We start from the raw sequence: 17,407 nt of genomic DNA, 5'->3' as shown, positions 1-17,407 counted from the left end.
CAAAACATTATGAAAACATGCTCTTTCCATGACATAGACGGACCAGGTGAATCTAGGTGGAAGCTATGATCCCTTATTGATCTCACTTGTTATATTCAGTCTAGAGGAAAGGGAGGAAACAGGTTAAAGAAGGACTTTTTAAGCCTTGAGACAATTGAGACATGGATTGTATATGGGTGCAACTGAATATTAGGAAGGTGTTCTTAATGTTTTGTACACTCAGTGTATCTGCAAATATGAAATATGCAAACATGCATAAGAAGCGGTTTAATTCAGTGTGTGCTTTGGGATTATACTTTTGAAACTATTAGTCAGTTTCGCATATGGTTCTATTTTATACTTATTTTACTATTCTTAATATAAATCAAGGTTCTTTTTTGCAGTGGATATTTTCACGTTATTTGCTAATTAACCCATGATACTAATGAATGACATCAACGAGAGGTCAATTATAAATGATGGAGCCTTCTCATTTGTTTTGTTTTCAGACGTAATTATGTTATGGTCAGACATTCATTATCTGGCTCAATATCACTGTTGAGGGACTGGGAGAAGGTATTAAGGCAGAGACAGCACAATGTTGTTATCCCTGTAAACTCTGAAGAATACACAAATGGGCTCATCGTGTGATATGATATTCAGAGAAGGTTATTGCTGTTGCATCTGAAATTGCATCTGCCGCATCTGAAATTGCTCATAAACAATAGACATAAAACAACGTATCTTGTATCGTGAGCTATTTTCCCTTTAATAGAATAAGTGTTTGTCTTTGAAACCAACCAGTGGGTTGAGAAAGGTTCTTATCCACATCAATGGGTTTATTGAAGGACTAGTGAATACTACATAATTCATTGTCACATTATTACAGTGTTTCTATTAGAAGGAGAGCACAGTTGGATTTTGGAAAATGTGTCGCCTCCCTCAATTACATTGACTTTGTAAGATCCATTTCGTCTGACAAGTAAGTCATCTATTTCTTTTAGAGGAAGGGTAGTTCACATATATTTGAAGTGTGTATCTGAACACATACTTGATCAATAATTGATCGAAGTTGCCATATTTCCCCAGGCCTCCTTTAAGACTCAATAACGGTTCAGGTGCTACAAAGAAAATGTTTTTTTTTTACATATATGAAGCTCTACTGCTTGCTCTGTAATATGAGTGGTATTTTGATTTCATTTTTTTTATATTAATTTATGAATATTGAACATTGTAAATATGAAAATATCTATTTTTTTAAATGATTTGGGAAAAATGTCAATATATTGTTGAACATGATATACTCTATGGGCATATATAAGTTCCAGAGGGGGATCCTGATACTTTTAGGGTTATGATTGAATTTGTAAGCATCACCAACAGAGTGAATGTGAAAATGGATTCACAATGGTCTCCCTCTGCTGGTGATATGCAGGATTGGTTACATTGCCACCTATGCCAATTTCTCTGTACAAAATGTGGTATAACTTTAAAACTAGCAGCGATCGCACTCTGGAACTTTGAGAGGCCTGTAGAGTATATTATATCTAACAATATATTTAAAAAAAATGCCAAATATACAGTACTAATCAAAAGTTTGAACACACCTACTCATTAAAGGGTTTTTCTTATTTTTTACTATTTTCTGCATTGCAGAATAATAGTGAAGACATCACAACTATGAAATAAGACATATGGAATCATGTAGAAACCCAAAAAGTGTTTCAAACAAATCAAAATATACTTTATATTCTTCAAAGTAGCCACTATTTGCCTTGATGTCAGTTTTGCACACGCTTGGCATTCTCTCAACCAGCTTCATGAGGTAGTCAACTGAAATGCTTTTCCAACAGTGTTGCAGGAGTTCCCACATATGCTGATCACTTGTTGGCTGCTTTTCCTTCACTCTGCGGTCCAACTCATCCCAAACCATCTCAATTCAGTCATCTGATGATGAGGCAGGGTGATTGTGGAGGCCAGGTCATCTGATGCAGCACTCCATCACTCTCCTTCTTGGTCAAATAGCCCTTACACAGCCTGGAGGTGTGTTGGGTCATTGTCCTGTTGAAAAACAAATGATAGTCCCTCTAGGCGCAAACCAGATGGCATGGCGTATCGCTGCAGAATACTGTGGTAGCCATGCTGGTTAAGTGTGCCTTGAATTCTAAACTAATCACTGATAGTGTCACCAGCGATGCACCATCACACCTCGTCCTCCATACTTCACGGTGGGAACCACACATGCGGAGATCATCCGTTCACCTACTCTGCGTCTCACAAAGACACGGCAGTTGGATCCAAAAATCCTAAATATGGACTCATTTGACCAAAAGACAAATTTCCACCGGTCTAATGTCCATTTCTTGTATTTCTTGGCCCAAGCAAATCTCTTCTTAATATTGGTGTCCTTTAGTATTGGTTTCTTTGCAGCAATTCAACCATGAAGGCCTGATTCACGCAGTCTCCTCTGAACAGTTGATGTTGAGATGTGTCTGTTACTTGAACTCTGTGAAGCATTTATTTGGGCTGCTATCTGAGGTGCAGTTAATTACCGATTTCTGAGGCAAGTAACTCTAATGAACTTATCCTCTGCATCAGAGGTAACTCAGGGTCTTCCTTTCCTGTGGCGGTCCTCATGAGAGCCAGTTTTATCATAGAGCTTAATGGTTTTTGCAGTTGCAAACCGTAGTCTAGCTTTTTTATGGCTGTTTTGGAGCAGTGGCTTCTTCCTTGCTGAGCGGCCTTTCCAGTATGTCGATATAGGACTTGTTTTACTGTGGATATAGATACTTTTGTACCTGTTTCCTCCAGCACCTTCACAAGGTCCTTAGCTGTTGTCCTGGGATTGATTTGCACTTTTCGCACCAAAGTACGTTCATCTCTAGGAGGCAGAACGCTTCTCCTTCCTGAGCTGTATGACGGCTGCGTGGTCCCATGGTGTTTATACTTGCGTACTATTGTTTGTACAGATGAACGTGGTACCTTCTAGCGTTTTGATTTTTTTTCCCAAGGATGAATCAGACTTGTGGAGGTCTACAATATTTTTTCTGAGGTATTTGCTGATTCATTTTTATTTTCCCATGATGTCAAGCAAAGATGCAGTGAGTTTGAAGGTAGGCCTTGAAATACATCCACAGGTACACCTCCAATTGACTCAAATGATGTCAATTAGCCTATCAGAAGCTTCTAAAGCCATTACATAATTTTATGGAATTTTCCAAGCTGTTTAAAGGCACAGTCAACTTAGTGTCTGTAAACTTCTGACCCACTGGATTTGTGATACAGTGAATTATAAGTGAAATACTCTGTCTGTAAACAATTGTTCGAAAAATGACTTGTGTCATGCACAAAGTAGATGTCCTAACCGACTTGCCAAAACTATAGTTTGTTATCAAGAAATTTGTGGAGTGGTTGAAAAGCGAGTTTTAATGACTCCAACCTAAGTGTATGTAAACTTCCGACTTCAACTGTATATATATATTTTATTGTTATTATTATAATTTTTTCCAATATTCTTGTTGATTTTTTTCAATATTAATCAATTAACCTTTTCAGGTGTGAGTTCCAAATATCTCTAACGGGCTCCCCAGTGTGAGTTTTTTTTATGCGCGTGATGTCAGAATTCACCCACTGTTCCAAAATGTGATTGTTAAGCATCAGGACAGTTACCCATGCTGCCCTGAAACCAAGGCATGCTCCCTGTTCATTATCTATAGGCTATGTTTCAACTTGTCAATTTCTAATTATTTTTTAACAAGTTTGATTTTCTAACAACAATTTGAATTGAGTTGTGTTTTGCCTCCTCATTAATTCACATAGACATTTCACTTTTGCGGACAATTTATGTTTGAGTCTTTACTGAGCTGGACAAACTTCTCTCTTCAACAGGAGCCCAAGCACCTCCCCATTGTTTCCCCAGATCAAGTATCAGACATTTGTGCATCCCGAGTCAGAACAGGCCTTGCTCAAACTTTTCCCCCTGGCATATTTTCCGGCTGGCACCCGCATTGCCTTCATTATTTTTTTCCTTAAAAATAATAACTTTGGACATGTGTGCGTTCCTATCAAAGTTAGTGCTTTGTTTTCTGTATATTGTTTTGTCATTTCTACTTTAGCATACTGTATGTATGTATGTATGAAGCGTAATGTATGTACTGTTTTATTCATATATTTTCAAGTACTGGTGACAAATCATCATGTATTGCAATTCTTGTAATGGACACATACAATATTTTTTTGATGGTTGTACCGATTTTGATGAGCTAATGCTAAGCTATTTACCAGCAGCGTGTGGCGCCTTGTTTGTTGACATCAAACAATGCATTCTGGTTGTCATGTAAGCTTATGTCAGACCAAAGGTGTTATAACAAAACAAGTTGAAGGGATAGTTCACTCGACTGACTTATGGTGCTTTCAAGACAACTGGCAACTCGGAAGAATATGAGGTAAAATCATGACGTCAGTTATCTTCAGGTCGGAAAGTCGTAGCTCTAGAAAGAGGCCCGAGTTCCCGAGTTGGAAATCAGTTGGATGACCATTCAAAAAAAAAAATCCCAGTTGGTGCTATTTTTTTTTACAAGTTCCTAGTTGTCTTGAACACGGTATCAGATTGTAAGTATGGTACCTCAGGGTTGCCAGCTCAGACCACCTTTCCAGCGGTTTTATTTTCATTTAGCTTTTAAACTTCTCCTGTGTTTGCCTTATTTGTTGTTAAGTTCCCCATCATACTAATATTTCCTGCATCAGATCCCCCCACATTATCTTCTCCCATTTCTACCCCCCATGGACTTGAGAACTCACCCCAAATTAAATGACCCACCCCCTCTAAAATTGGTTTCTTCCATATCTGGCAACCCTGTTTAACTTTCAAACTATGGTTAGGCGAGCCAGTAGGCTTGTATTTCGGGTGATGTGATAACATTTTATTTGCTTTGTGATTTGTCAAAACCGTAAACGACTTGTCAAGTGATGTGCTCTGGTTCTTGTATATACTGTAACAATTACTTTGAACATTTGTAATATGCTGAAAAGTGTCCAAACTAAGTTAATATTTTTCAGGCAATGGGCGCAGCCATCTTTTACTTTTTTATTTGCATCTTATAATGAATGGCATTCTGGGATTGGGGAGTTTTCGCTTGTCAAACATAAACAAACATGGCTGCCATCATAAGCAATTTAGCTGCTATTAGCTTAGCTGACTCGCATCTCTTTTCTAAAACAATATTACATTTTTCCCTTGTGCTCACCAGAGATGTAGTACATTGTAAACAAGTCTAGCTGTTAGGTCTCTAACTTATGTTTTGGTTTTTGTCAGAGTAACCTGTTATTTAGACTGGTTAATGGAATGAGCTGTGGATGTGTTCCGTGTGATGCTTGGATGATGAAATTCGCATGTATCTTTTAAAATGAAAGGTGAAATTGAGGAATAAAGTTGTGAAGACCTTTATTACCCATCAGTACAAAACATTGTTTCAAGGCTTTTCAGACAACAATGCTGTTTAGATGTGTTTGTTGTATCATACGTTCTGTTTCTACTGTTCCAATCACATATTTGCGATGGCAAGCTGCAGGGACCATTCAACAATGATCACAAATATGTGATTGTACACGTCAAAGGGTTAATGTACTCTTTTTTTTTTACAAAATACTACTCATATTACAGAGCAAGCGGCTAAACTTCATACTAAACAAATGTTTGCTTTGTAGCACCTACAGAAACATTATGGAGTCTTAAATGAGGCCTGAGTAAGGCCAAGATGTCATAAAAAAGCACACTTTAATTCATTATTTCTCAATTCTACTTTTAGATGCAAATGTCAAACGTATGTAAACAATCCTTCCTCCAAAGGACTATTCTATGGATTATATTTCGTGAAAATCGTGGTCTTTTTTTGTTCTGGTTTCGTGATGAATCACTCACATATAAAGCTTAATCTGTCTGATTCAACCCTTTTATGTGGACATTTAAAGGGGGACTCTGTAAAAGGGGAGCTTTGTAACTTCTGTAACCTCTACTAATTTATTCCAGATGCATGTCTAGTAATGGACGCTGACACTAAAGTTTGATGTGCCAATCTACGTGTCCTTTAAAAATATATATATATATATATTGATGCACTTGATGTGGATTTAGGGTTTAGGCTGTACTTATGATTCTGAGAAACAGAATAAGCTCTGGCTATCTCTAGTTCTGTGATGGTATGACAAATTCACATGAAAAGGACAACTCTGGTATCATCTAGATGCTGAGGTTGACAGACAGGTCCGAAGCCTGTGGCAGTGTTCCGGTGAAATTATGTAAGATGTTTCTTTTACTAGGGCTGACCCCATTTTGTTGACTAGTCGATTGTTTGGTCGATAGGCTGTTGGTCGATGTATGGCCCCCGAGACACCTGTAGGATTGTTTTATGAGAGTTATTTTCTGTTTCACTGTTGGTTTGTTAAAATAATGTGGAATCAGTTATTTGGAATGGTAATAGTTATTGAGTGTTTACCTGGCAACCAACTTGCTGTTTTGTGATTGGTTGAAAGTTTAAAAAAAGGAGAGAACAGGAAGTAACTGAGTTCATGCATGGCTGTATCTGTGTGCAGCTGATGATTAAATCTACAAAATAGTAACCGGTCTCCATCCAGTTTATGTTCGCGTAGAGAGTCATCCATCCACCACTGAAATAACCCTCAAACTACACACCTGTCTGATTCACACCCGGAGGCCGCAATGGATGAATACACTTTTTGTCAGGGATAGCCCTATCCTATTTTTTACTGTATATATATATACATATATATTTTCCTGTTTGAGTTATATTTCAGCAACACAGATCCACACCAAATATGGATGTTCATGACACATCAAGAATGACGTAAGACTCCTGAGCACAGCTCCAGTACATATATCCTCAATGTGTCCTCTTCATTGATCTGTTGACTGTGACGGTGTTATTTCTTATTGTAAGCAGGCATGTGCACAGATAGGGCTCAACCAGTGCCTGAGCACCTGCCATTCTGCCCTTTTGTCCCATATGACAAAGTGCCCACACAGCTTGGTATTTTTAGAATTTTATGATTTACTTTAGAATTTTATTTAGAGTCTCTTTTAATATACAGTACCTGTCAAAAGTTGGGACACACCCACTCATTCAAGGGCTTTTATTTATTTTTTGTATTTTCTACATTGCATAATAATAGTGAAGACATCTCAACTATCAAATAACAGATATGGAATCATGTAGTAACCAAAAAAGTGACAGTGTTGAAAACTCTTGGCATTCTCTCAATCAGCTTCATGAGGAATGCTTTTCCAACAGTCTTGAAGGAGTTGTCTCATGTGCTGAGCACTTTTGGCTGCTTTCCCTTCACTCTGCGATCCAACTCATCCCAAAGCCATCTCAATTGGGTTGGAGTTGGGTGATTGTGAAGGCCAGGTCATCTGATGCAGAACTCCATCACTCTCCTTGGTCAAATAACTCTCACACAGCCTGGAGGTGTGTTTTGGGTCATTGTCCCACTAAGTGCAAACCAGATGGGATGGCGTATCGCTGCAGAATGCTGTGGTAGCATTGCTGGTTAAGTGTGCTTGAATTCTAAACTAATCACTGACAGTGTCACCAGCAAAGCACCCCAACACCATCACCTCCTCCTCCATGCTTCACAGTGGGAACCACACATGCGGAGATCATCCGCTCACCTACTCTGCGTCTTTTGTTGGAACAAAAGTCTCAAATTTGGACTCATCAGACCAAAGGACAGATTTCCACTGGTTTAATGTCCTTTGCTCTTGTTTCTTGGCCCAAGCAAGTCTCTTCATATTATTGGTGTCCTTTAGTAGTGGTTTCTTTGCAGCAATTCGACCATGAATGCCTAATTCACGCAGTCTCCTATGAATAGTTAACGTTGAGATTTGTCTGTTCCATGAACTCTGTGAAGCTTGGAGTTTGCCAAAAGACACTTAAAGACTCTCAGACCATGTGAAACAAGATTATCTGGTCTGATGAAACCAAGATTGAACTCTTTGGCCATCTGGAGGAAACCTGGCACCATCCCTACGGTGAAGCATGGTGGTGGCAGCATCATGCTGTGGGTATGTTTTTCAGCGGCAGGGACTGGGAGACTAGTCGGGATCAAGGGAAAGATGAACGGAGCAAAGTACAGAGAGACCTTTGATGAAAACCTGCTCCAGTGCACGCAGGACCTCAATTGGGGAGAAGATTCACCTTCCAACAGGGACATGACCCTCAGCACACAGCCAAGACAACGCAGGAGTGGCTTCGTGACGTCTCTGAATTTCCTTGAGTAGTCCAGCAAGAGCCTGGACTTGAACCTGATCAAACATCTCTGGAGAGACCTGAAAATAGCTGTGCCGTGACTCTCACCATCCAACCTGACAGAGCTTGATAGGACATACAGAGAAGAATGGGTTAAACTCTCCAAATACAGGTGTGCTAAACTTGTAGCGTCATACCCAAGAAGACTCGAGGCTGTAATCACTGCCAAAGGTGCTTCAACAAAGTACTGAGTAAAGGGTGTGAATACTTATGTAAATGTGATATTTCATTATTTATTTTGATACTTTTGCCAAAATTTCAAAAAAACTGTTTTTGCTTTGTCATTATGTGGTATTGTGTGTAGATTGGTGATGGGAAAAAAACGATTCAATACATTTTAGAATAAGGCTATAACGTAACAAAAGTGGAAAAATTCAAGGGGTCTGAATACTTTCCGAATGCCCTGTATGAGTGCCAAATACATTATTTACATGTTTAAAATACTGTGGAGGAATGGTATGAACCATGAATGTTTGTTTTTAGCCTATCCCAGTGTGTTTGTTTAGTTGTTATGCTAAACATGTCCTCCGTGTTGTTGAATAATAATGCTAGCATGCTAGCTGAACTTTCCTAAATTTCCCTCCAAAATGTACACGGAGACATACACATGTCCATATCTATGAGTCTATATCTATGAGGTTTCTTTGCAGCAATTTGACCATGAATGCCTAATTCACACAGTCTCCTATGAATAGTTAAAGTTGAGATTTGTCTGTTCCATGACCTGTGTGAAGCATTTATTTGGGCTGCAACTTCTGAGACTGGTAACTCCAATGAACTTATCCTCTGCAGCGGAGGTAACTTTTGGTCTTCCTTTCCTGTGGCTGTCCTCATGAGAGTCAGTTTCATCATAGCACTTGATGGTTTTTGCGACTGCACTTGAAGAAACGTTCAAAGTTCTTGAAATTGTCCTGATTGACTGACCTTCATGTCTTGACGTAATGATGGACAGTCATTTCCCTTTTGACCTTCATGTCTTGACGTAATGATGGACAGTGGTTTCTCTTTGCTTATTTGAGCTCTTCTTGACATGATATGGATTTGGTCTTTTACCAAATAGGGCTATCTTCTGTTTACCACCCCTACCTTGTCACAACTCAACTGATTGGCTCAAACACAATAAAAAAATTCAGAGCAATCCGAGCAAGGGTAACATTCCAGAGAGACATCAGAGATTGTAACGTTCTCTGCTTCACGGAAACATGGCTCACTCAAGAGACGCTAACGGAGTCGGTGCAGCCAGCTGGTTTCTTCACGCATCGCGCCGACAGAAACATACATCTTTCTGGTAAGAAGAGGGGCGGGGGTGTATGCCTTATGATTAACGAGACGTGGTGTGATCATAACAACATACAGTCATTCTGTTCACCTGATCTAGAATTCCTCACAATCAAATGTCGACCGCATTATCTACCAAGGGAATTCTCTTCGATTATAATCACAGCCGTATATATTCCCCCCCAAGCAGACACATCGATGGCCCTGAACGAACTTTATCTGACTCTTTGTAAACTGGAAACCACACACCCTGAGGCTGCATTCATCGTAGCTGGGGAATTTAACAAGGCTAATCTGAAAACAAAACTCCCTAAATTCTATCAGCATATCGATTGTGCTACCAGGGCTGGTAAAACCTTGGATCATTGTTATACTAACTTCCACGACGCATATAAGGCCCTCCCCCGCCCTCCTTTCGGAAAAGCTGACCACGACTCCATTTTGTTGCTTCCAGCCTATAAACAGAAACTAAAACAACAAGCTCCCTCGCTCAGGTCTGTTCAACGCTGGTCCGACCAATCTGATTCCACGCTTCAAGACTGCTTCGATCACGCGGATTGGAATATGTTCCGCATTGCATCCAACAACAATATTGACGAATACGCTGATTCGGTGAGCGAGTTCATTAGAAAGTGCATTGACGATGTTGTACCCACAGCAACGATTAAAACATTCCCAAACCAGACACCGTGGATTGACGGCAGCATTCGCGTGAAACTGAAAGCGCGAACCACTGCTTTTAACCAGGGCAAGGTGACCGGAAACATGACCGAATACAAACAGTGTAGCTACTCTCGCCGCAAGGCAATCAAACAAGCTAAGTCCCAGTATAGAGACAAAGTAGAGTCGCAATTCAACAGCTCAGACACAAGAGGTATGTGGCAGGGTCTACAGTCAATCACGGATTACAAAAAGAAAACCAGCCCCGTCGCGGACCAGGATGTCTTGCTCCCAGACAGGCTAAATAACTTTTTTGCTCGCTTTGAGGACAATACAGTGCCACTGACACGGCCCGCTACCAAAACCTGCGGGCTCTCCTTCACTGCAGCCGAGGTGAGTAAAACATTTAAACGTGTTAACCCTCGCAAGGCTGCAGGCCCAGACGGCATTCCCAGCCGCGTCCTCAGAGCATGCGCAGACCAGCTGGCTGGTGTGTTTACGGACATATTCAATCAATCCTTATCCCAGTCTGCTGTTCCCACATGCTTCAAGAGGGCCACCATCGTTCCTGTTCCCAAGAAAGCTAAGGTAACTGAGCTAAACGACTACCGCCCCGTAGCACTCACTTCCGTCATCATGAAGTGCTTTGAGAGACTAGTCAAGGACCATATCACCTCCACCCTACCGGACACCCTAGACCCACTCCAATTTGCTTACCGACCCAATAGGTCCACAGACGACGCAATCGCAACCACACTGCACACTGCCCTAACCCATCTGGACAAGAGGAATACCTATGTGAGAATGCTGTTCATCGACTACAGCTCAGCATTTAACACCATAGTACCCTCCAAACTCGTCATCAAGCTCGAGACCCTGGGTCTCGACCCCGCCCTGTGCAACTGGGTCCTGGACTTCCTGACGGGCCGCCCCCAGGTGGTGAGGGTAGGTAACAACATCTCCACCCCGCTGATCCTCAACACTGGGGCCCCACAAGGGTGCGTTCTGAGCCCTCTCCTGTACTCCCTGTTCACCCATGACTGCGTGGCCATGCACGCCTCCAACTCAATCATCAAGTTTGCGGACGACACTACAGTGGTAGGCTTGATTACCAACAACGACGAGACGGCCTACAGGGAGGAGGTGAGGGCCCTCGGAGTGTGGTGTCAGGAAAATAACCTCACACTCAACGTCAACAAAACAAAGGAGATGATTGTGGACTTCAGGAAACAGCAGAGGGAGCACCCCCCTATCCACATCGATGGGACAGTAGTGGAGAAGGTGGAAAGTTTTAAGTTCCTCGGTGTACACATCACGGACAAACTGAATTGGTCCACCCACACAGACAGCGTTGTGAAGAAGGCGCAGCAGCGCCTCTTCAACCTCAGGAGGCTGAAGAAATTCGGCTTGTCACCAAAAGCACTCACAAACTTCTACAGATGCACAATCGAGAGCATCCTGTCGGGCTGTATCACCGCCTGGTACGGCAACTGCTCCGCCCACAACCGTAAGGCTCTCCAGAGGGTAGTGAGGTCTGCACAACGCATCACCGGGGGCAAACTACCTGCCCTCCAGGACACCTACACCACCCGATGTCACAGGAAGGCCATAAAGATCATCAAGGACAACAACCACCCAAGCCACTGCCTGTTCACCCCGCTATCATCCAGAAGGCGAGGTCAGTACAGGTGCATCAAAGCAGGGACCGAGAGACTGAAAAACAGCTTCTATCTCAAGGCCATCAGACTGTTAAACAGCCACCACTAACATTTAGTGCCAACATACTGACTCAACTCCAGTCACTTTAATAATGGGAATTGATGGAAATTATGTAAAAATGTACCACTAGCCACTTTAAACAATGACACTTAATATAATGTTTACATACCCTACATTACTCATCTCATATGTATATGTATATACTGTACTCTATATCATCTACTGCATCTTGCCATCTTTATATAATACATGTATCACTGGCCACTTTAAACTATGCCACTTTATGTTTACATAACCTACATTACTCATCTCATATGTATATACTGTACTCTATACCATCTACTGCATCTTGCCTATGCCGTTCTGTACCATCACTCATTCATATATCTTTATGTACATATTCTTTATCCCTTTACACTTGTGTGTATAAGGTAGTAGTTGTGGAATTGTTAGGTTAGATTACTTGTTGGTTATTACTGCATTGTCGGAACTAGAAGCACAAGCATTTCGCTACACTCGCATTAACATCTGCTAACCATGTGTATGTGACAAATAAAATTTGATTTGATTTGATTTGAAATAAATTCCACAAATTAACTTTTAACAAGGCACACCTGTTAATTGAAATGCATTCCAGGTGACTTCCTCATGAAGCTGGTTGAGAGAATGCCAAGAGTGGACAAAGCTGTCATCAAGGCAAAGGGTGGCTACTTTGAAGAATCTCAAATATAAAATTTATTTAAAAAAACACTTTTTTGGTTACTATGTTATTTCATAGTTTTGATGTCTTTGCTATTATTCAGCAATGTAGAAAAGAGTAAAAAATTAAGAAAAACCCTTGAATGAGTAGGTGTGTCCGAACTTTTGACTGGTACTGTATATATTTAAGTCCTAGCCTGTATTGCCCTACAGTTGGTTCTGTGATGTGGACTAACATTCGGCCTGAGGCCGAGCAGAGCCAAGCAGTCTCTTTCTATTAGTGACAGGAACCTAGCTCTGCACATTGACACTACTTCTCTGGTGACTTCATCACACTTCTGTACTGTACTAAAACAGCGTAAAACTGGTCTCGACACTGCTCTCTTTTCAGCTTTTTCTCTCGAATTAATGGGCATCACCCAGTGACAGGTGAAAGAGACTAAGAAAAGCATCAAACGAAAATCGTTCATCAACAACGTCTACACACTGCAAACAAAGTGTTTGACGTATTTGTTTTCTAGGTTATTTTCACACGGCAAACTTTGCAGAGTTCTTACGTTTCTCGCTGTCACAGCGTGCCAACTGCCTCAGTCACTGTGTGATTTCAAAGGGTCCCGGGCGTTGGTGGTTGGGTGGGGGATGGGTGGAGAATGCTTCCACAGGCTGATCAAAGGGGAGGTGTGTCGTGGCGGGGCGTCTGTTAGGAACCTGATCTGTTCCTGGATCATAGGGCCAGGAACGGGCTCTGCCTCCCCAGGAGCCACACATGTGATGGGAGCTAGCGGCTTACATTGCCGTGACAGCAGCGGCTGACTTGAGGCTCCCAGGGAAGGGGGTCCGTGTTTTTTCTCATACCCCCTCCGCAGCCTGACAATCTTTGCATTTTAGTGGTTTACTACTCCGAGAAGCTGCCTGGGAAAGTGGATAACTGTCACTCGCTTTCATGCTGCTTTGCAAAGCATCATGGGCGCACGTGCCTTGGTCCAGATAACGTGTTGACAGTGTTTGTGTGTTAATATTGTATGTGGCTTTACCTTTAGCCTATCTTCTCATTTTATCTAGCTCAACCAAGAAAAACAAAAAACTGTAGACTGTCCTCGTTCCTTCCGTCTCCAGCCGAGTGAAATTTGATTGAAGATTCAGATGCTTTTCATCTGTCTAGTTCTTCTCCTTACTACTTCCAGCCTAAACCACTCACGGTTATCTACCATTGGCCCCTTTTTAGAGTAGCACGGTTGGAGGAGAGGAGAGCCTACAATAGCAGTAGATATAGAAGCTATTCTCTGGGAATATTACCATTATGAGGCTTTCCAAGATGCTTTATTGCTAAAGCGTGTATGAAGACGGCCTAGCTGTGTAAAAACGACAGGCAGTGCTGAGCCGAGGCGATGTCGAGACGAGATGCCCGGTTCGATTTTTCACCAATACACAATTACACCGAAAAGAAAAACATTTGTGGCCTTGGAAATGTGTGACCCGAGCATCATGGCGCGAACGTAACCGAATCCTCTGTTGGGCATGTCACAATGTAGCCAATAAGTAGAGGAGCGATTGTTGATGTAAGAAATGAAAAAGTGTGTTCTGAGGACCAATGTCTCTCTGACTGACAGTCTGACGACAGAGTCCTTAGGTACAGCTGGAAATGAAAGGCCCACATCCCTTTTGAAAGGAGAGATACTGGGATGTATTGCGTGCCTAAACTCACTCATTACACCCGGCAGCCCTTTGAGGCATGGCAGAGAGAGGTTGCAACACAGTACGAATGCAGTGTGTGATACGAAATGCTAAGGAGAGGAGCGACAATGAAATGACATGACTTCATCCCCTAGTGGGCCTATGAAGCAGGACATGGAAGAAGGGCATTCTGGTGTCTTCCTGTATCATTATTGCCATCAGGAGAACCTACAAGAGCTTGAACTTGAAGGCAATTTTTTTTTTATGAACCACTGATAGTGTAGCAGTCGGTGGGTGGAGAAGATTGCTCAGAATGGCTGAGATGGTATGGCAAGCACATTCTCCAATTCAAACAAACTCAAAGGCTGCATCTAACATTTCTGACTCTTTGTACTGTCATGCTTATGTGTCACGCCCTGACCATAGAGACCCCTCGGGGTTCAGCTCATTCTCGCGCCTCGCTCGAGTTGTAGACACTGCCGGTGCCTACTTTACCTCAGATGCCAACGTGCGTCAGTGAATTATAAAACGTTTCATTGCAGCCAAGGACCCATCACTAACATTAGAGCCATTAAAAGGAAAGAAATTTGATAGTTGTCTTTTAAAATGCAGCGGTACATGACTTGTAAAAAAAGAATGCAAAAGTTTAATCAAATACCAACCGGAGAGCAGGACAAGCGGCCTGAAGCAGCATAGCTGGTCTACTACCAACAACAATACCAGTCAAGACCAATTGTTTGTGTATTTAACTGCCATCTGAGGTGAAGAGTAGGGTGGCAGATACAGTGCATTCGGAAAGTATTCAGACCCCTTGACTTTTTCCACATTGTGTAACGTTATTCTAAAATCTATTAAATTAATTGTTTTCCTCATCAATCTACACACAATACCCCATAATGACAAAGTGAAATAAGATTTTTAGATTTTTTTGCAAATTGATTAAAAAAAATATTTATAAGCATTCAGACTCTTCGATGCTATGAGACTCGAAATTGAGCTCAAGTGCATCCTGTTTACATTGATCATCCTTGAGATGTTTCTACAACTTGATTGGAGTCCACCTGTGGTAAATTCAATTGATTGGACATGATTTGGAAAGGGACACACCTGTCTATATAAGGTCCCACAGTTGACAATGCATGTCAGATCAAAATCAAAGCCATGAGGTCAAAGGAATTGTCCATAGAGCTCCGAGACAGGATTGTGTCGAGGCACAGATCTGGGGAAGGGTACCAAACTGAGCAATCGGGGGAGAAGGGCCTTGGTCAGGGAGGTGACCAAGAACCCGATGGTCACTCTGACAGAGCTCTAGAATTCCTCTGTGGAGATGGGAGAACCTTCCAGAAGGACAAACATATCTGCATCACTCCACCAATCAGGCCTTTATAGTAGAGTGGACAGATGGAAAGCAATCATCAGTAAAAGGCACATTACATTCCGCTTGGAGTTTGCCAAAAGACACTTAATGACTCTCAGACCATGTGAAACAAGATTATCTGGTCTGATGAAACCAAGATTGAACTCTTTGGCCATCTGGAGGAAACCTGGCACCATCCCTACGGTGAAGCATGGTGGTGGCAGCATCATGCTGTGGGGATGTTTTTCAGCGGCAGGGACTGAGAGACTAGTCAGGATCGAGGGAAAGATGAACGGAGCAAAGTACAGAGAGACCTTTGATGAAAACCTGCTCCAGTGCGCGCAGGACCTCAATTGGGGAGAAGATTCACCTTCCAACAGGGACATGACCCTCAGCACACAGCCAAGACAACGCAGGAGTGGCTTCGTGACAAGTCTCTGAATTTCCTTGAGTGGTCCAGCCAGAGCCCGGACTTGAACCCGATCGAACATCTCTGGAGAGACCTGAAAATAGCTGTGCCGTGACTCTCACCATCCAACCTGACAGAGCTTGATAGGACATACAGAGAAGAATGGGTTAAACTCTCCAAATACAGGTGTGCTAAACTTGTAGCGTCATACCCAAGAAGACTCGAGGCTGTAATCACTGCCACAGGTGCTTCAACAAAGTACTGAGTAAAGGGTCTGAATACTTATGTAAATGTGATATTTCATTATTTATTTTGATACTTTTGCCAAAATTTCAAAAAACCTGTTTTTGCTTTGTCATTATGTGGTATTGTGTGTAGATTGGTGATGGGAAAAAAAACGATTCAATACATTTTAGAATAAGGCTATAACGTAACAAAAGTGGAAAAATTCAAGGGGTCTGAATACTTTCCGAATGCCCTGTATGAGTGCCAAATACATTATTTACATGTTTAAAATACTGTGGAGGAATGGTATGAACCATGAATGTTTGTTTTTAGCCTATCCCAGTGTGTTTGTTTAGTTGTTATGCTAAACATGTCCTCCGTGTTGTTGAATAATAACTATATGCATCGATTGGACATATTTGGCATAAGTTAGGTCATTAGGGATAGTGCAAGATTTTGTCAATGATGCCCTTTTTCTACTTATCCAGAGTCAGATGAACTCACATATACCCTTTTTATTTCTCAGTTCGGAGGAAGTTGCTAACTAGCATTAGCGCAATGACTAGAAGCCTATAGGATCAGCTAGCATGCTAGCTCATCTCGGAGGCTTCTAGTCATTGAGCTATTCACCAACAGTGCTATAACCCATGAACGTTCCTAAATTTCCCTCCAAAATGTACACGGAGACATACACAATTACACATGTCCATATCTATGAGTTTAAGTAGGTAGTAGGTCATTGACAAAATCTCCTAATGTGTGTTGCCTGTGTGTGCAGGCCATTTGTCTCATGAGCTCTGACCAGCAGGCAAACGGAGCAGTTGCTGTGGCTTCTCACGCGCATAGCGGATGACAGGCAGATGAGTGGCTTATGGAGGACGTTATTTCTGATATCTGCGTGTAAAAATGAGTACAGGATGGGACTGCAGGTAGCTTAGCATTGGGTCAGTGACCGAAAGGTCGCTGGTTCGAATCCCCAAGCCAACTAGGTGAAAAGTCATCTGTTGATGTGCCCTTGAGCAAGGCACCTAACCCTAATTTCTTATGTATAATGAACAAAAATATAAACGCAACATGCAACAA

This window comes from Salvelinus namaycush, chromosome 34 (genome assembly GCF_016432855.1).
Source record: "Salvelinus namaycush isolate Seneca chromosome 34, SaNama_1.0, whole genome shotgun sequence".
Classification (NCBI taxonomy): domain Eukaryota; kingdom Metazoa; phylum Chordata; class Actinopteri; order Salmoniformes; family Salmonidae; genus Salvelinus; species Salvelinus namaycush.
The sequence above is the reverse complement of the archived record's forward strand: the minus strand, read 5'-3'. Positions refer to the sequence as shown.